At 43.0% G+C, this 19,756-nt stretch overlaps 1 protein-coding gene across 5 annotated transcripts in view; it reads right to left on the bottom strand.

The window, feature by feature from the left end:
* The window catches only part of LOC135201650 (cullin-1-like), a 238,130-nt gene that overhangs the window by 200,393 nt on the left and 17,981 nt on the right, over positions 1-19,756 (bottom strand). The gene's annotated exons all lie outside the window — the stretch shown is intronic.

Here is a 19,756-nt window from a genome sequence, read left to right on the forward strand (position 1 = left end):
TTACCAAATACTTACCTGCAGAACTAATATTTGCATGTACCTTTCATGCCTATTAACTGGATGACAAACCTACCTACATTGAATCCTAAACATTCAATACATTTAAAATACAAAATACCACATATACTATATGTCTACTACACATATAATACACACACATATATATCCTTATGATCTCTAAGAAATTAGACCACTGTAGCTTGTTCCTGGTTGTTATAGTCAAAACTACCTGATTCCCCCCACACCCCATAGGGGGACAACAGAGCTCCCTCCAACACCAAGCCATTCTTTCTTTAAGGAAGTGCATTGACTGGTCTAATAAGAAAAGTGGGGAGGGGAGGGTTGCTATTAGTTCTGCAGATAAGTATTAAATAATTAATTTTATATTGAAAATTCATTTTTCATACTAACCTTCAGAACTAATATTTGCATGATTCCCTACATTGAAAATTGGATGGTGGGATGCAATTATTGGCACTCAAACAGGCTTTGTTGAATAACTCCAACCTAAAAATTCAAATGTATCCTGAGAGTGACTTACCAAACCTGACAATGCAGGCTTGCAATGTCACAGAAAATTGTGGCCGATTGTCAGTTAGTCATTACTATGTCAGTCCATCTGCCTAAGGTGGCTTATTAAGCTCTACCCCCTTTTAGACCATCACTCTCTTGTGCTTTACCTCACAGACTGCAAACTCAATCCTTTAGTCTATGAGTTAAAGTAAGTGGTAATGACTGATATGTCATGTGAACTGGTAAGTATCAGACTTCCAAACACATACATACAACCTCTTCTCTCTCAGTCAGGCATTGGCAAGTATCAGATCTCCATTCACTAATGTCCCAATCATGCAGCTTCTTGTGCATTCCGCACCAGCATACAAATGGGATGATGAGAGAGACTCATTAACACAGCCTTCATGTCTCTAATCTTACATGCGAGCCAAACTCACCTGACCATACAAACCTCTCTTATTCTAGGTACAAGGAATAGGGAGTAAATGAATGATTAGGTTATCACACTGCCAGCAGCAACAATGGAACAAGTGATTTTACAGAATCATAAATATATTGTACGTCCCTTAAGTAATGACTAGCAAAAACGCTATTCGATCTCCATGTAGCAGCATTTAAAACCCTGCATTGAAGCATTTGACCAAAATAACATGAAAGTAGAATAGCCCCTAATACCATGTGGACCTTTGTCCCTAGAAAAAGAAAGCATATTCTGCCTTTTTGACCGAGCCTCTGATATTACCTCTCTTTGCAAAAAGGGCATCACATTCTTGGGAAGTGGTTGTGAATTGTTACTCAAAGATACAAACAGAGATCTAGGTCTCTGCTCTACTGATTTAACCCTATCCAAGTAGTGCCTCACCACTCTGACTGGACATTAAACCATGTCTGGCTCTTGACCAACAAATGCAGCTAATGAATGAATAACATATTCCCTAAATTCTGGCAAATATGAAACTACCAAATCTCCCTTCATTGCCACAACTGATGAAAGAGCATGAAGCTCACTAAGTCTTTTAGCCTGACAGTGCCAAAGGAAAAGGGTCATCTTCGTCAAAGACCTCAGATCAGCCGACACAAGAGGTTCATAGGGTGGTGCTGGTAAAGCCATCAAGACCTCATCTAAGTCCCATTAGGGCTGGTAGAGGGATCTGCTGGGGACTTCTACCTCAAATGAACGAAGATTAGAGAGCAGAGGATCCTCGAATACATCCCTATACCAAAATCTAAAAACAGATCCTGACATTGCCTTGTAAACCTTAATACTATTAGACTGAAAATCTCCTCTTATTTCTCAATGAAGCAGAAAATCAGCTACCTTTGACACTGTGGGAACTGTATACTATTCCTACACCAAATGTGGTCTACTCTCCACTTATGGTGGTATAGTTTACATTTGTGGTACTTCGTCTAGCCCTGGAGACTTGGCGGGCCACCTGCACAGACATGCCCCTTGCTCAAGCGAAACGTTGGATACCCTCCAAAAAACTGGACGAAGCACTTGGGGGTTGAGATGATATTTGTGCCAATGGGGCTGCCTCAAGAGGTCCCGTCTGATAGGCAGCCTCACTGGTATTTCTGCTGACATCTCCCAGAGATCTACCCACCGCTCCTTCTGGGACCACCGTAGAGCTATGAGCATGACCTTGCAATGAGATGACGCTCTTATCTCGTTCAAAACCTGTTGAAGAATGGGGATTGGGGGTATGCATATGACTCCACGTGCGACCAGTTCTGGAGCATAGCATCCACTCCTGCTGCCATAGGATCTTGATGTGGGCTGAAATAAACTGGAAGATGATAATTCAGAGCTGTAGCAAAAAGATCCACTGTTGCTGGCCAGAGGTGAACTAGGTGATCTACCACCTTTTGTGCTAGTATCCACTTTGCTGACAATCTATGATCTGATCTGCTGAGGGCATCTGCAACTACGTTCTTGCTCCCCATTACGAATTTAGGAAGCAGTGTTACCTGATGATTTGGTGCCGCCTTCTTTTCTCAGGTATGATACTGCCACACAATTGCCTGAGAAGATGGCCACCTGGCCAGAGCTGCACTGTTGGCGAAAGTGATGAACACCTAGCTGGACTGCCTTCAGCTCCTGCCAATTGATGGACTTTTCTTGCTCCTCCTCTGTCCATCTCCTTGCCACATATGACATTCATACTAATGCAAGTAAAATTGTTACTTTTTATAAGGTTGTTGCACACAAACTCATCATTGGGAGAGAAATAATTTATTTACAATAATTATCACAGGAATTTTAATATGATTCTATTCAAAATGTACATTACGAAGAATCTTCATTATCAGATGATCTTAGTTCAATAATGTATTGATAAGTATAAAGAGCGAGTCTTTATACTTATCAATACAGATATCCTTTGCAGCATTGCCTGTTTGCAAGTTTTCGGAATGCTTAACTGCATTTGTCCAGTTTTCAGTTGTCACCAATTGAATTGCTTCTCTAACAAGAGGTTTAAGATCAGTCATTTCAAAATTGTTTCTTTTTGCCATACTGGTTTTTACTTGGGCCCAAATCAGTTCTATGGGATTATATTTACAGTGATATGGAGGTTGTCTTGTGTCATTCTGTCTATAACAACATAATCAATTCTAATTCCATACGACAGTGATTTAACCATTTCCAGTAATTCACACTTGTTCAAATTATCACTTGGATTTGCACCCTTATTCTTCAGCCACTCATTCATGACGTCTTTTTTTTTCTGCCATTGTTGGAAGTTTGTCAATTCTTACAGAATGATGAAGCATTATCCAAAACAAGGATAGACGATGACAGTATATTTGTAAGGTTGATGCTTGAACCATTCTTCAAACATTTTAGAATTCATTTGGTAATTGGCATCACTTTTTAGATTCAAACAACAATTCTGCATTTGGTACAAATCCTTCCTTAGAGCCAGCATGCAGAATTATTATTATTTTTTTTTTTTCCTTTTCCAGTTGGCGGTTTCACTCTGGTTGCTTTTTTTTTTAATTCTTATCCATCCAGCAATAATTTACTGTATAGTTTTGATTTACCCGAGTTTCATCTTTGTATATCACCAAATCACTCCCCTTCTCTTGAATAATTTTAATTTTCCTTAGAAATTTTGTTCTTGCACTAACCACATCAGTCCAATCCATAAGAAATGATTTTCTGTCCACTCTTCAGTATTTATAAAAAAAACCTTTCTTTTAAAATAGGCACAAAGACTCCTTGCTTCCACTAAATTCTGCATTTTCTTTAAATTCACATATGATTAGGTTTTTCTTCTCTGACAGAAATTGAGAATAATTCTTCGCAAAGTACATTTCTCAAACTCATCTATGTTTGTCACAGGTTTTGAATTTTTCTGTTTCTTCTTGTTGATAAATGGCAGAGTGGCATCATTTTCCTCAAACTCCCTTGCCTCTTTGCAACAATGATAAATGGTAGCTTCGCTCAACTTAGTTGCCTCAGTGGTACATAGAACTGCTTGCGATACATCACGAAGTGGAGCACCATTCAATTTTTCTGTGACAAAGTATACTTATATATGTAATAAGCCATTCGTCAGGCTTTTCCTGGCAGATGACCACTTGGAGACTCTTCCATAATAAACCATTCCACAGCGTGCTTTCTGTAGGAATGAATTAATTTCACCACAGACCATTGTTCTCGGTAACCTAAAGCAAGAAGTCATTCTTTTTGGTGCTTAAGTTCTCAGCTAGACCAGGCTTAAGAGATAAATCTTTTAAACTTCATGGTTTAATAGGCTTGGCCTATTAAAATGGCAGCATATTTCGAAACATCGATCACATTTATAAATGCAATTCCTCATTTTATTCACAAATGAAATTATAATCACAATAAGTTTTCTATTTTTTTTTTTTGTACAGCATTTTTATGTTGCATGGAACCAGTGGTTATTCAGCAATGGGACCAACGGCTTTATGCGACTTCCAAACCACGTCAAGAGTGAACTTCTATCACCAGAAATACATATCTCTCGCACCTAAATGGAATGCCAGAGAATCGAACTCATGGCCACTGGGGTGGCATGCCAACACCAAACCAACCACGCCACTGAGGTGCTACTAATCACAATATGTGAACGCTTAAGTTCAGCAAAACATGATAAACTTTAAACTACCCATTTATTGATTCATGTGTTATAGAGTAAGATATTCAAAATTGCGTAAAAAATTACGTGATTCCGTTCGCAATTAATCATTTATATATTGTCATACGAACTTCCGGTTATTTATCCTTTATCATCGTAATACGAACTTTACGTTATTTATCTTATATCGGCGTGAAACCAACAGTAAAATGTGTTCTTTCAAGCGCAGTAGTTTTGATTAAAATGATTTTATCCCAATTTTATCTACAGTTGTGTGTGATGGCAGACGTTTACTGCAGTTTTATCCTTGTTGCCGATGTACGATAATAGTCATTAGCAGCTTGAACAGTTTTCTCAGCTTCAGTTATAACTAGGTTTAAATTTAACGGTATATTTCCCGATTGATCTTTAATCTATATTGATCTCTGATCTATAGCGAATAAAGTTATTACATTAAGATATCTCAGTTCTATTCTATACATAACACCATTTATAACAAATACGGTAATGTTGTACTGTAGTACGATGATCGAAATACAAGCCAAACAGATGTTATCCAGTTCGGTTGTACTTAGAAGAAGAAGAAGAAGAAGAAAAAAGTCTTTTCTCGTTTGGTTGTTCATGGCTGTACACGTTCACGCAACGAGTATAACGTTAAAACCATACTTTCATCATTCTCTTTTGCTGTTATTGAACTTATGTAACTAGAAGATGGATAAAGTTAGGCCATTGTAATTTGATCTCTCATAAAATCGGACTATCGTAAGACTAATGATCGTAACCTGAACACTACAGCTACCTGTACACTGTATAAACTTTATTATATCTTTACATACTCTAGACACCCACATGTACTGTACAGTAAATTCTATAGTACTATACTGCATAAATATAATTTTACTTATTGCGCTGTTGTGGGATTACGGCGCCTTCGACTGGTCTAGAGTTTCGAAAGAAGGTGTGCGGCGGCCGTAGGCTTTAAAATCGCTCAGCGTCGAAAATCGCTTGGTGTCGGTGGCCAGGAACGGAACCCCTGCCGCTAACCGAGGGCCGCCTGTACTGGTAGATGTGGCAACAGGGTTCTTACCCAAAGAAAAAAAAAATCTCTGTCTAGATCTGTCAAACTATAATTCCATGTACAGACAGACAATGGGAGAAGCATGAGTTCTCAGGACAGGTGAACCAGTGGCTAGTTGTAAGTCAGAATTGACTTTGGGAGAAGCGTAGTCGCCAGAGCTGACAACCCAGTGACTAGTCTGATGTCAGACAGACAATGGAAGCAGTGTGAGTCGTCAAAGCAGGTAGTCCTTATGTCATCAACATCATCTATAAATACCTAACTGCCTAGTTCCCATTATAACTAAACCAAAATCTGCCCACAAAAGTTATAATGCAAAAAAACCAAGAATACAAGCAACAAAAATAAAATAAGGGTAGCGACCAAACATAAAACAGGAAGACTACCTAACTCTCCCATCTTACGACCTGTCCTGCCATCACCAACGGGCCCAAAAAACAAAGGTCACCGAGAACTAGAGATACATTCCTCAAATAAAAAGATGCAAAACATACGCCATCATTTCTACATCAGACCAAGACTTACATTATTCACAATGAGAAGTCAAGTCACAAACCTGTCCAAGACAAGAGTTACAAGTGTCATGGGGGTCGGTCATACTCCCAGCTACTCATCCTTGTCCCACAAACCAGGTAATTCCTGATGTTGCTAGCAAAAGGAAGGAGTCAAACCATCTTGGATATCGACTGAACAGGACACAGAGTAATCCGGGTCGTGCAAAAGCTCGTCAAAATAAAATATAATCTACAATGAAGAAATAAGTTAAATCACTTATTTCATGGATTTCATAAATAGTAAATAAACAAAAAGCCACATTAACAAATAATGAGAGCTTTAACAGCACAAAAGGTTTTGGAAATTTATAGAGCACGGCCGTGATGTAAACAAAACAGACGCTCATTAACAACAGATTTTCAAGGGAAGGTTTTGTAACTGTCAAACAGCAGTGTTGCCTACTGGAGGACAGAATAGGACGTAACAGGGTTGTCAATGTTGTAAAATTTTGGGGCGGTTTTGGGGATTTAGGGCTAGATAAATTATAATACAGTAATTTTTATTAATACGTACAGTGGTCCCCCTGTATTCGCGGGGGATGCGTACCAGACCCCCCCATGAATAGTTAGAACCCGCAAATAGTTGGAACCCCTATAAAAATCTTAAAGCTCCTATTTTTTGTTGGTTAAAACTCAAGAAAACCACACTAAAAATTTTTATTCCAGGTCTTTTTAATAGTTTTATCAGAAAAAGTGCATTTTATGATGGAAAAAAAAAGGAATATGCGGATTTCTCACAGAAGAATACCGCAAACAGGCTAATTTTCCGCAAATAATTGGGGAAATGTTCCAGAGAGAAATCTGCTAATCTGGAGAACACGAATATGGGGGTCCACTGTACAATATTTTCAGATTTTAAGTTTTCTTATCACCTAATATATTCATAAAGGAAAACTCTTCACTATTTGCTAAACTTGTGAGATTCTAAAACTCAAATGATTTCATCACATTCCCAACCACAAAGATTTTGATGTCAAATGACTTATCAGAAATTGCAACAAAGAATTCTGCATTAAACCATTTTGATGATGTCTGGGAGGGATCTTATGAGTTAGTTCACCTCCTGTCCCCAGAAATAGGCAGAGCTACCAGACAGTAATACCTATGCTGGTAACAAAGGGATACATGGAAGATCACAAAATCTTGAAGGTGTGCCTCCCAATCATTGCACTGCAGTTAATCAATGTTAACAATTTTTTAGATGAATGGGATCAATTTTTTAGTCTGTCAAAAAGTGACAATATTCTGAGTTTGCCATACCTCATAAATGAGAACAAGAAAAATCCCAAGCACTTCAAAAGCCAGAAGATACAAAAGGCTGTATACTTACTGAGTAAGGCTAGCAGAACAACAACTGAGGGAAGAGATCTCGAAATGATGCCTCTCTCAAGGTCTCTTCAGTGCCTCATTCCCATGTAAAAGGAGAAAAGTGGGCCAAAGGGGAATCTCTGGAATGACGGGAAAAATCAACACTGGGTGCTTCCTCTGTAACAGTGTGGCAAACAGGTAGACCATTAGTTCACCAAAGCTAGAAAAACCCTTCCTTATGCAAGAAATTTGGGACCAATATGTCCTAACTAACTAATGCCAGAGAGGCTCAGATGGTCTGCCAAAGCAATTCCTTCTAGCCAGAATGTACTAAGCTGAAAGCTTGGTGGCACAGCAAATCACCCACTCATTCATTTGCTTTGCCAACCAACAAAGGAGAGAGGACATTCTTACTATGGATGAGGTATTCACATCTACCTCTATTCACAATAGCACAGGGACCCAGATAGCTACAGATGGCATTTTGATCTTCTATAAGTGCAAGTCAGTAAATGTTGCCAATATTCCTCTGGAGCTTCACTACGCTGGTTTAGAACTGGATGTGCTTCTAAAGGCTAGATCTTTAAGAGCTAGTTAAACGAGATTGGAAAATTTTATGCCTATTGACCATTCTCAAAGGCCATGACCATTTTATAATATGCAACAAAAGAGATGTATTAGAAACTAAGTATTGTAAATTTCTTAATGCAAAGCAGCAGGAGAGAATAGATAAATCAACATGTGCTTCCTAGACACAGACTGGTACACTAATCGGTCCTTGGTGTCAGCCCAGCACTGGTCCATCGCATCCTTCTGCTCAGTCAGAGGGAACAGAAGTGACTCCAAAAGATCCCCATTCCTCAATGCCAGCAAGGACTCAGGGTCAACTGATCTTTCCATCCTGGATAAAGCCGCATCTTTTCTAATCAGGTTAGCCCATAAATTAACACTGAGGTGAACAAACTACGAAAACGTCTTGCCTCCAGACTGTAATAAACTGGCAAGAAAGGAAGCACTAACCAACCCATCTGGGGACCTGTCAGAAGCTTTCTTGGCAATGACCACCGACCAGAAGTCCAGCCAAGAAACTGTTTGCAAAATGGAGGCTGCTTTAGACTCCAATGCTGAGGCATCCTGTGAAGACAAGGACGGAGCCACCGACCTCACCTGTTCCAAAGTCAATCCCAGCTTCAGACGAATGACATCTGGGTTAAGATGACACAACATAAAATATGCAGAGTTTGTAGCATAGTACTTCCTATGCCTCGTGAGAGGCGGGGGAAGCAACTTGGCAGAGCCCCTAGAGCGAAGCGATCCTTCCCAATCTCAAACAGAGACGTTAACCTTATGCAAGACCGACTGGACATGCCCCCGACAAGGGAAGTTGAAATGATGACTTGGGATCCTGCGTAGCTCCCAGCAAGGCTTCCAAGCAGGAGGGAGTGAAAGACCACTGAGCCTGAGATCAACAATTCTGTAAAGGAAGACAAAAACTCTTGCATGTCTCCCTCCTCCTGCTCCGGCAACGGAGACCGACGACGAGAAGGATGTGCAGGCTTATCTATAGCGCCTTCCTCGTGTAAAGAACCAGCAGCCCAATAGCCCGAAACACCTACTAACCTGTCTGGCCTGGATCCAAGCGCCAACTCCTGCGACAAACCAACCAAAACACTAGGGACATCACTAACAAATCTTCTAAAAGAAGAGACTCTAACATGGCCGCGTACGAGCACGTGCGGGGCAGACATACGAACGTGCGTAGGTGAGGAATCTTGAAAACTTGAGACAGAATGAGAATCCCTAGGAGTCAAACCCCTGGAAGTACCAGGGAGATTGGCAGGCAAACACTCCTGCTGCACCAACTCTGAGCTCACAACCTTCGACCTCTTGGCAGGCAACTTGAGATCCTTACAGCAACAAATAGGCCCTGGAGAAGAGGCGGAAGCACCTGCAACATGTGCATGAATGTGGAAGGTTGTAACACGCTTGCGACTCAATGCAGAGGACAAAGCAGCCACTGCAGATTGCACAGGGGAAGAAATGCTAACACTCTCAGTAACACCATCACTCACAGGAACACGTGCGTGCTGCTCCCCACTCGCAGACAAAGAAAGGGCAAAGTCCTTAGCTTTGCAACGCTTGATACGCCGACACGGTGGACATGGGGGAGGAGAGGAGGACAGCACTGGCTCCTAACACAATCTCTTCGCAGGAGGTGGGGGCAACACAACACGCTTGCTTCCAGTCCTCCCAGCCGACATGGCAGCAAACTTATCGTCTAAAACAGAGTCCAATCTCTTGAGAACTGCCTGGCATAAAGCCTCAGACGGATCAGCAGAAGAGGCCCAACGACATGGAAGGGAAATGCAGTGAACTGGATGGCAGAGATGACGTTACGGCAGCAAATGATGACGACGACAGACGAGCGAGGCAGCGCAGCGGAGACAACTGGGAGTGAAATCATCAATGAAAGTGACGTCGTAAGCGGCAATGACGTCACGGCTTCCCCCTCGATCCGAACAGGAAGCAGATGCCACTGGCGGAGGGAAACAAAATGACTGACCCCGTGATGTCACTAGCTGGGCTGGGCTTCCCTCCGACTCGAAGAAGCTGCAATTGTCACTGGCGGAGCAATACAATATGGCTGACCTCGGCTACCAACGAAGACAAGGCCAAAAGGAGGGGAAGGGCCTGGACAGCACGAGGAAGGGGGTAGCAAGCATCCAAGAAGTGTGTCAGCAAACCCTCCAAGGAGGGTGGATTCCGTAGCCCAAGCGTCCCCCAGAGCGTCACCATTTTGGACGCCTCCGAATCTGAAATAAAGTGACGAAAAAGCCACTTCCCTCTTGGGAACCAAATTAACTCCCGAGGAAGAGGGGGCAACATTACATAAATCAGCCTGGGGGCCTCCCAATACTTCCAACAACGAATCAATGGAGAAAAGGAAGGGGACAAAGGTACAACACTAGCATGGGGTGTGACAGCGGCAGGAGACAAAGAATCAGTAAGAGAAGAAAAACCAACCCACTAAGTACGAAGTAAGAGTAGAAACTCTACGATGCTCCCTATTACTACTATAAAATAACTTCCACTGCTCTCTAGGCCATGCATGGCATTCCGTGCAGGGATTCGCTATTGTACAAACATTAGAATGGCACCTACTACAAGTGATGTGTGGATCCATCACAGACGAAGACAAAAAATGAGAACACGGAAAACCTGGAGTTCTGGGGCAGACACCTTGATGAGGCCAAGAAGGAGCAGAAGCCATAATAAAAGCACACACACACACACGCACACTCGAACACAAGCGAAATCGGGCAATGAACCGGGTCAAGGCCAAGAGCTTAACCACAACTCTCATCCAGGTTTTAAGAAAGACTGATGCTGTGGCATGCGTGAGTGGTCCTTGGCCACTCTTCACCCGATATATGCATGCATTGCCAGATCTCACAAGATTCCTTGCTTTCATCTGCGATTTAACCTGATCCAGCTAGGCACTAGAAATTAACCTACTGTTAAAACCGAAGGTTTGTTCGCATATGAACAATTCTTAATGGAAAGCAGCAGGAGAGAATAGATAAATCAACACCTGCTTCCTTTTTAAAGCACGCTTTGATGCACAAGGATATTCTTTGAGCATAAACAAATGTCTCTAAATCCGATGCTCCTTTCTGGTTTCACCAATGTTTCTAAATCTGATGCTGCTGTCTGGTTTGGAGTAACTTTCCCTAATACTTAGCACATTGTTTCTAGGTCCAGTGTCTCGTCAATTTTTCCAGTCGAATTATATGCAAATATTAAAAGTTCTAAAAGGAATTTTAATTCATGACAAAAAACACACTCATTTTTAGTGCCTCCCTGAGTGTACTGTGATCTTTGGGAAGGTTTAAATACCAAGCACTCAGACATCTTGTGTTTTTAGAATGAATAGTTTTGGGTAATCATCATGATGTAGACATTTTCTTTAGCAGGGTACCAGCCCACATTGGTATAATAAGCAATGAAAGGAGACACAACTTGGCAAAGAGTCCCTGGTTATCAGCAGGGCTTCTGTTCTCAGCAGGGTGCTCATAAGCAAAAACTGCCATTAACCGAAAGTCTGCGATTTTCGGTTAATGGCGCCTCTGTTTTAGATATATTATGGCACCATAACTCTATTATTGGCACCTTATGGCGCCGATGACAGAAACTTAGCCCGATATGGTGCCATAAATCTCCAATTTTATGGCGTTAGACAAGCGCCATAAAACCGGATCGCTGTTAACTGAATTCGCCAATAACCAGGGACTGCAGAGAGAGAGAGAGTAGAGGAGAGAGAGAGAGAGAGAGAGGGGAGAGCGGATGAGAGGAGAGAGAAGGAGAGAGAGACGAGAGAGAGAAAAGGAGAGAGAGAGAGAGAGAGAGAGAGAGAGAGAGAGAGAGAGAGAGTTTTGTCCAGAACTAGTAGTACTGACTTATGAGTATAGGCAGTCCTCAGTTATCGGCTGTCTCGGTTAATGGCAATCCAGTTTTATGGCACTTGTCTTAGCATCATAAAATCGGCAATTAAAAGTGCCACAACAGGCCGCATTTCAGTTATCGACTCCATAGGTGCCGATAGAGAGTTATGGCATCATAACATACCTAACAGAGGTGCCATTAACCAGTTAGAACAGAACCCCCAACAACCAAAGACTGCCTGTAATAATAATATAATAATAGTAATATAACTGTAATAACAAAATGATGTGTACATATAAAGAATTCTGTACTTCATCTTTCTTTTTAACTCCACAGAAGCTCAAAGTCCAAAGCTGTCCAATATGTCAGGTAATGTAACAGGAGGGAGAGTGTTGCCAGGTTAGAGATCAATGCTTAATACTCTCACTCTCTTTTAAAGAGAATTACAGTAACTTTAATCTCTCTCTCTCTCTCTCTCTCTCTCTCTCTCTCTCTCTCTCTCTCTCTCTCTCTCTCTCTCTCTCTCTCTCTCTCTCTCGTAGTTAGCGGTAGCGTATATAATTTTTAAATTATCTATTTTTACCTTTACCTTCTAGAACTGTAAATACCTGTTCTAAACCAGACACATGACTAAAGAGTTGTATTAGTCAACATAAAAAGCACCATTTGTTCATGAAAAGGAAATTCAGAAGCAAAGAGAAAGAGACAGAATAAAGAATTTCTTAAAAGTGATTGGGTAGACTTTTAAAAATAGATTGGTTGGTCGGAAGGGGGACAGAATAGAGAAATATATTGTACGTGTCACTCCTATATTTTTACCAACCATTTATTTCTTTTCTTATGGGTAATGAATTAAGCTAAGTTTTAGATAAAATTACAATAACTTTAACTTCATTTAAAAGTTAGCTTAATATTTAGCGAGCATGATTGTGGTCATATTTAGTGTTCAAACTCTAGAAGTAAACATTTATCAACATTTTTAGAGACCATGCCAAACTTACGCAAAAATTCCCCTTACACAAGCAGGTCTGGAACCTAACCTCACATAAGTTCAGGGTATTGGTGTATTTCAACTTTTAAAACACTCCATGTAATAAAAATTACCTCGTCCCATACAAATAGTTTCTAGAAATATATTTACACTAACTAGAAGCAAGAAAATCACTCTGAATTGAGTTAAATACGGTAAAATGAACTTCTCTCCACCCTCAGCTGATTTTTCCAAACCAAAACATAGTTATGTTTGTATTTAATAATAATACAAGGTAATATGAGACTACACACAGTATTATTGGATACAGGGAAGTAAGGCATAACTTTTTAAAGGAGCCAATGAAAAGAAGCATATTCATTATGTTTGTATTTGAGGTCTCTTGGCACTTGGGATAAGAAGGTAATAAACAGACAATGGTGCCATAAACCCTCCAGAGGGTAAACACCAGTTATGAATATACAGTGAACCCTGTATTCGCGACTCACATATTCGCGGATTTCTCTCTGGAACATGGTCAATTCACCTATTTGCGGTATTTTTCTTTAAGAGATATCCACAAATTTCTTTTTTTATTTTTTTATCAATTTCATCATAAAAGGGATTTTGACGAAGGAAAAATCTATTTCTGGGCAACGACCTGTGTCGCCCTGTGAAACCCCACCCTGTAGTTAGATTATCCTCACCCAGCTTACCCCAAGCTTGGAGGCTATCTTCAGGAATGACGTCTCAGGCGTCGGAGGCGCTCACGGTAGTAGTAGACCGGGAGCTGTAGCACGGCTCCTCCGTAGTTCGGGGTTTTGTCGAAGGAAGAAGCTAAATGGCAAGGGACCTCTGGTAGTGATTCCACTCGCTCCTTACTATACCGACACTTCTATAAGAAGTGAGCGAGCCATTTATCTTGGCATTATATTGTTTCTTTTTTCTCTAGGATGAATAGCAATATTTATTCTTCAGAAATAGTATCAAAGGAACCATTTCACAGGGCGACACAGGTCGTTGCCCAGAAATAGATTTTTCCTTCGTCAAAATCCCTTTTCTGGGCTTGAAATGTGTCGGCCTGTGAAATAGTACCAGAGAATGCTAAACACCAAGCTTGAGGAACAGTACAGATAAATTAAGAAGGTGAAGTTAAACACTTGTAAGGTTAATAGTATAATAATCAACTAAAATTACAGTCTTACCCTAAGGGAAGTATAAGCCCTAAAACACGGGTTATCACTTAAAATTAGTTAGCCTAACAACAAACAATAACAATACAGGTTAGGCAAAGACAGGATATAAGTTGATATATACAAAAGAATGGAACTGAATCCAATTAGAATGATGAACAAAAGCAAACTCAAGGTAACCCAATACATGGAGGCGAATAAACTAAGTAAGGGTGCAATGGGGCAGGTAGGAGGGAAGGCTACAAGAAGTTATAGTAAAAATTAAGAATCAGGAGAAACTGTGTTTCCAGCTGCCACTGCTGGAAATTTGAGGGCTTCTAAGGGTTTTAGGTAGTGCCGTTTGAAAACTGTCGGAGATTTCCAGCCTGTATACTTCTTAAGATCATCAAAATTCATGTGTTGGAAATAATTAATAGATGTGGCCACCGCCCTCACATCGTGGGCCCGAGGAAAGGACTCTGGATTGGCCTGTTTAATGAAGTATAAAATTTGTTGCATGATCCCTTTTAGGGATAATGTACCACCTTCCTTCCTAATGAACAATGGGCCTGAAGATTTCAGAGTTGTTCTGCTTAGGTAGGCTCTTAATGAGTTGACAGGACAAAGGGAAATGTCTTGAGGTAGTGGTAGGATTTTCCACGAGGACCATCTGTCCTGTGGGTCTTCATTTTTGGCTAGAAAATGGCGATCTGGGGATAAGAGGACTTCCCCTGAGGGGAGGAACTCAATGTGGCCTGGTTCCCTTGATAAAGCTGACAGTTCTGATATTCTAGCTCGGGAGGCTAAACTTAATAAGAATAGGGTTTTCCTCAGGAGGGATATATAATTGCAAGAGTCATTGTTAATGTCCGAGGCCAGTTTGAGGACATCATTTAAGAACCAAGAGACTGATTTAGGTCTCGTTGATGGTCTTAATCTAGCACAAGCTTTTGGTATGGACGTAAAGTACGAATCCGTAAGGTCTATGCTAAAACCAAATTGGAAGATCTTTTTAAGAGCTGATTTGGTCGTAGTGATAGTGCTTGCTGCTAAGCCTTTCTCAAACAATGATCTGAAGAAAGTTATGGCTAGGTTCGTTGTCATGACTTGAGAATTTGACAACTTAAGGAACTCTGCTAGTTTCTTGACAGATGAATCATATTGCCGGAGAGTAGATTCTCTTTTATCTGATTCCAAGAATGAGATATTCTGGGGATCAATTTCTGCATTCCTCATGGCTGCAAATTTCAGAAAATCCATAAAGTTAGGGTTTTCTGAATTCTTGAGGAAGCGGACACAGTCTGAGTTTGCACTAACTGGGTTAGTTTGGGGTTGGGAATCCGTAGTGGTCGGAGTCTCAACTCTAGGAGTAGAGGGAACCAATTGCTCTTGGGCCAGTTGGGAGCTACTAGAGCTACTTGGCCTTTGAATGTCCTGAGTTTGTCTAAAACTTTCATGAGAAGGTTCACCGGAGGGAAGAGGTAAATATTCTTCCATTCGTTCCAATCGAGGATCATTGCATCCGTAGCGTATGCTAGAGGATCGAGGTTGGGTGCCACGTAACAAGGGAGTTTGTGGTTTGACTCCGTGGCGAAGAGGTCTACTTGGAGTCCGGGGACTTGTAGACTGATCCAATTGAATGAACTCCTGTCCAGTGTCCACTCCGATTCCAACGGAGCGGAGCGTGATAGAGCGTCTGCTACTACGTTCTTGACTCCTGCCAGGTGAGTGGCTGACAGGTGCCATTTGTTTTTGCTTGCCAGAGAAAAGATGGCTATCATGACATGGTTCAAGTGGCTTGACTTGGATCCGCCCCTGTTGATGCAGTGTACTACTACTGCACTGTCCAGAACTAATTTGAAATGAGAGTTCTTGGGCGGACGGAGCCGTTTCAGTGTGAGGAATACTGCCATGGCCTCCAGTACATTGATATGTAGCTGGCGGAATGTTAACGACCAAGTTCCTTGAACTTTTTCGTACTGGGAGTATCCTCCCCACCCTGTTACTGAGGCGTCTGTGTGGATCACTAATGATGGAGGGGGAAACTGTAGAGGAATTGCTTTTGAAAGATTCTTTGTCTCCGTCCAGGGACGGAGACGTTTCCGTAAGATCGCTGGGATAGAGGCTAGTTTGTCCTGTGATCTGCAATTCGCTCTTGAGCGCCATACTCTGTTTATATCTTTGAGTTTGGCTCTGAGCAGAACGTCTGTGACTGATGCAAACTGGAGTGAGCCCAGGATCCTCTCCTGGCACCTCCTGGATGTTTGTTGTCGTTTGAGAAATTGTTTTGTAGCTCTTGCAATTTCTTTCCTTTTCAACGACGGAATTGATAGTGTGCGCGATTGTAAGTCCCACTGAAGGCCTAACCACTGGAATCGAGATTCCGGTGTTAGTCTGGACTTGGTTTTGTTTATTTGAAAACCTAAATGTTCCAGGAATTTGATCACTCTGACCATTGCTTCTTTGCATTCTTTGGGGTTCTTTGCCCAAATAAGCCAATCGTCCAGATAAGCCACTAACATTATTCCCTGTTTCCTTAGCTCTTGCACTACTGCTTCCGCCAATTTGGTGAAGATCCTGGGGGCTATGTTGAGCCCGAATGGCATTACCTTGAAGGAGTAGGATCTGTTGCCTAGTTTGAAGCCTAGGAATGGACGGAAGTGTCTGGCTATGGGAACATGATAGTAGGCATCTGTAAGATCTATAGAGGTTGTGACGGCCCCACGGGGAAGTAAGGTCCGTACCTGCGAAACAGTCAGCATCCTGAACTTGTCGCAATGAATGAATAAGTTCAGATGGGACAAGTCTAAGATGATTCTTCGGTTTACCGAGTCTTTCTTTGGCACGCTGAACAAGCGTCCTTGAAATTTTAAATTGTTGACTCTTGAGACTACTCCTTTGAGAAGGAGGTCTTCGGTATACTCTACCAATTCCGTTGTTGGTGCTTGATAGAATCTGTTGGTTGGAGGAGGGCCCTCTAGCCAACTCCAACCTAGTCCCTTTGTTACTATACTTTGAGCCCAAGGGCTGAACCCCCACCGCTGGCGGAAGAGGTACAGCCTCCCTCCTACCTTGGGACTCTCACTGCTGGTTTGCCGAGGGGCGGCCACCTCTTGCTCCTCGGAAACCTCTTCCTCTGTTAGCAGCCCTGCCGGGTCCTCTGAATCGAGAGGCACCTCTTGCTCTGCTGCCTCTCGCAAACCTATTGAAAGCCTGTAAGTTCTGACTTTCATAGTTGGAATTGTAGGCTGGCGAGACAGCAAAGGAAGTAGAGGGTTGAGATTGCTGGGACTGAGGGGTCAGAATAAGGTATTGTTGTTGACCCTTCGACGATGGTTGCCCTTGTGATGCTGGGACTGCCTGAACCAACGTTTGTTGAGAAGGCTGGAAGGGAGAGAACTTCCTTGGTTTCTTCATGTCCTTGGGTTAGGACCAGAAGATTCCTGCCTCCGCTTTGCTACCAGTCCCCACCTGACTTTGAGGCACTGGTTAACCTTAGAAGCCTCATGAAGGACTTCTGCTACTACTGGTGCTGGAAAGAGGTCCGTTCCCCAAATTGAGGAAGCAATCAGTTTATTCGGTTCATGGCGGATAGTAGCTTCCGCCAGAACGTGCTTCCTACAATTTCTCCTGGCTATGAGGAAGTCGTAAAGGTCACACTGCATGGTGTGCAGCAGATCTTTAGCCAAAACTTTAAATAACGGCTCTTGTTGGTATACAAGAGCCGTCATCTCCGCCATAGTCATGGAGGAAAGGGATCTCGCGAGCCTAGTCCGGGCGTCGTACTCCATCTGGATGAGAGAGTCCGACAACCTGGGGAGTCTTTCACTAAAGAGAGAGGTGGCACAGTCCGCCTTTAGTTTTCCTACTGAGAAAGTAGGAACTGCCCCCTCGAAGTACGTCTCGGAGCCTGGGACTAAGAGAGAGGTGGGTTCCGTCTCTCGTAGTTGAGGCAGGGGCTCGTCTTTCAGGGCGGCCTGAAAGGTTGCTTCCACTACCTTAAGGGTCAGTGGTAGCGGAGTCCCTTCTACCGGAGTAAAAATGGTGAAAGGACTCCTAAAGGCTGTGATGCGGGTGTTTTCACACCCCCATTCTTCCAGACTTCTCATTAGAGTCTGCTGTGCCTGTTCCCTCGGAAGGATCACTGTTTCCTTGGGAACCTTGTCCTCTCTCATCATCGCTGCTTCCGTTAGTCGGACGTAGCCAATGAATGGTGGTTGAAGGTCTCTGGGGTGGAACTTGAAGTCCTCACGCCTTCGAGTTCCTATGCCTTCGATTGTCAACATTCCGTTGACAAACGGGGCATACGAAGCGATCCTCCAAGGGTTGGCCGCCTTGAATTCCGGCAGTTGGCTGGAATCTGGCATTGGAAGAGGAGAAGGTGGCACAGATAGAGGGGAACCTGCCGCAATCGAGGTTTGGATCCCGGCGATGGCATTCTCCTGAGCGGCCAGCCGTTCCGCCAGCGATTGGATCGACTGGCCGGAAGACGTAACAGAACTGGAGAGCTGGGAGAGCACCGAGCCGACCTTGTTGTCAACCAAGGCCCCTACGATCACTCCCACCTGCTCCAGAATGTTAGCCGAAAAGGATTCGGAATCAAAAAGAGGGACTTGAGCCCGATCCTTACGTGATCTATGTTTGGGGGACCTCGACGCAGAGGAAGAGGCCTCCCTTGACCTAACTGATCCGGGGTGGTGAGCCGGAGTTACAGTGTCTGTCAGGATGACCGATTTCTTGGGGAGAGACTTTTTAAGTTTCTCCTCGGTCATCTTAGCCTTGGGGATCACTGAAGTAGCCTTAGGACGGACAGACCGCTGCTCTTCAGTGAAGCCCCGGAAAGAAGTGGAAGTAGAAGGATCAGTAGAAGGTGATGGAGAAAGGGAATTCAGGAAAGGGCCCTGAGAACCCACAGAAGCTGCCCCTACTACACCCTTACCTGTACCCATGGAGTCAATAGCCATGGGTTCAACGTCGAGGTTCATTGCCGCAACGTCTTCTGCAACGTCCTCTGGGAAATCCCCCTCCTGTAGGGAGATCATGACTTGAAGGTCGGCCAGCAAAGGGGCGGCCGTTATCGGGTCCACCACTGATCCTTTCTTGGCTCCTGAGCGGCCAGCCGTTCCGCCAGCGATTGGATCGACTGGCCGGAAGACGTAACAGAACTGGAGAGCTGGGAGAGCACCGAGCCGACCTTGTTGTCAACCAAGGCCCCTACGATCACTCCCACCTGCTCCAGAATGTTAGCCGAAAAGGATTCGGAATCAAAAAGAGGGACTTGAGCCCGATCCTTACGTGATCTATGTTTGGGGGACCTCGACGCAGAGGAAGAGGCCTCCCTTGACCTAACTGATCCGGGGTGGTGAGCCGGAGTTACAGTGTCTGTCAGGATGACCGATTTCTTGGGGAGAGACTTTTTAAGTTTCTCCTCGGTCATCTTAGCCTTGGGGATCACTGAAGTAGCCTTAGGACGGACAGACCGCTGCTCTTCAGTGAAGCCCCGGAAAGAAGTGGAAGTAGAAGGATCAGTAGAAGGTGATGGAGAAAGGGAATTCAGGAAAGGGCCCTGAGAACCCACAGAAGCTGCCCCTACTACACCCTTACCT

The sequence above is a fragment of the Macrobrachium nipponense genome, chromosome 28 (genome assembly GCF_015104395.2).
Source record: "Macrobrachium nipponense isolate FS-2020 chromosome 28, ASM1510439v2, whole genome shotgun sequence".
NCBI classification, from domain to species: Eukaryota; Metazoa; Arthropoda; class Malacostraca; order Decapoda; family Palaemonidae; genus Macrobrachium; species Macrobrachium nipponense.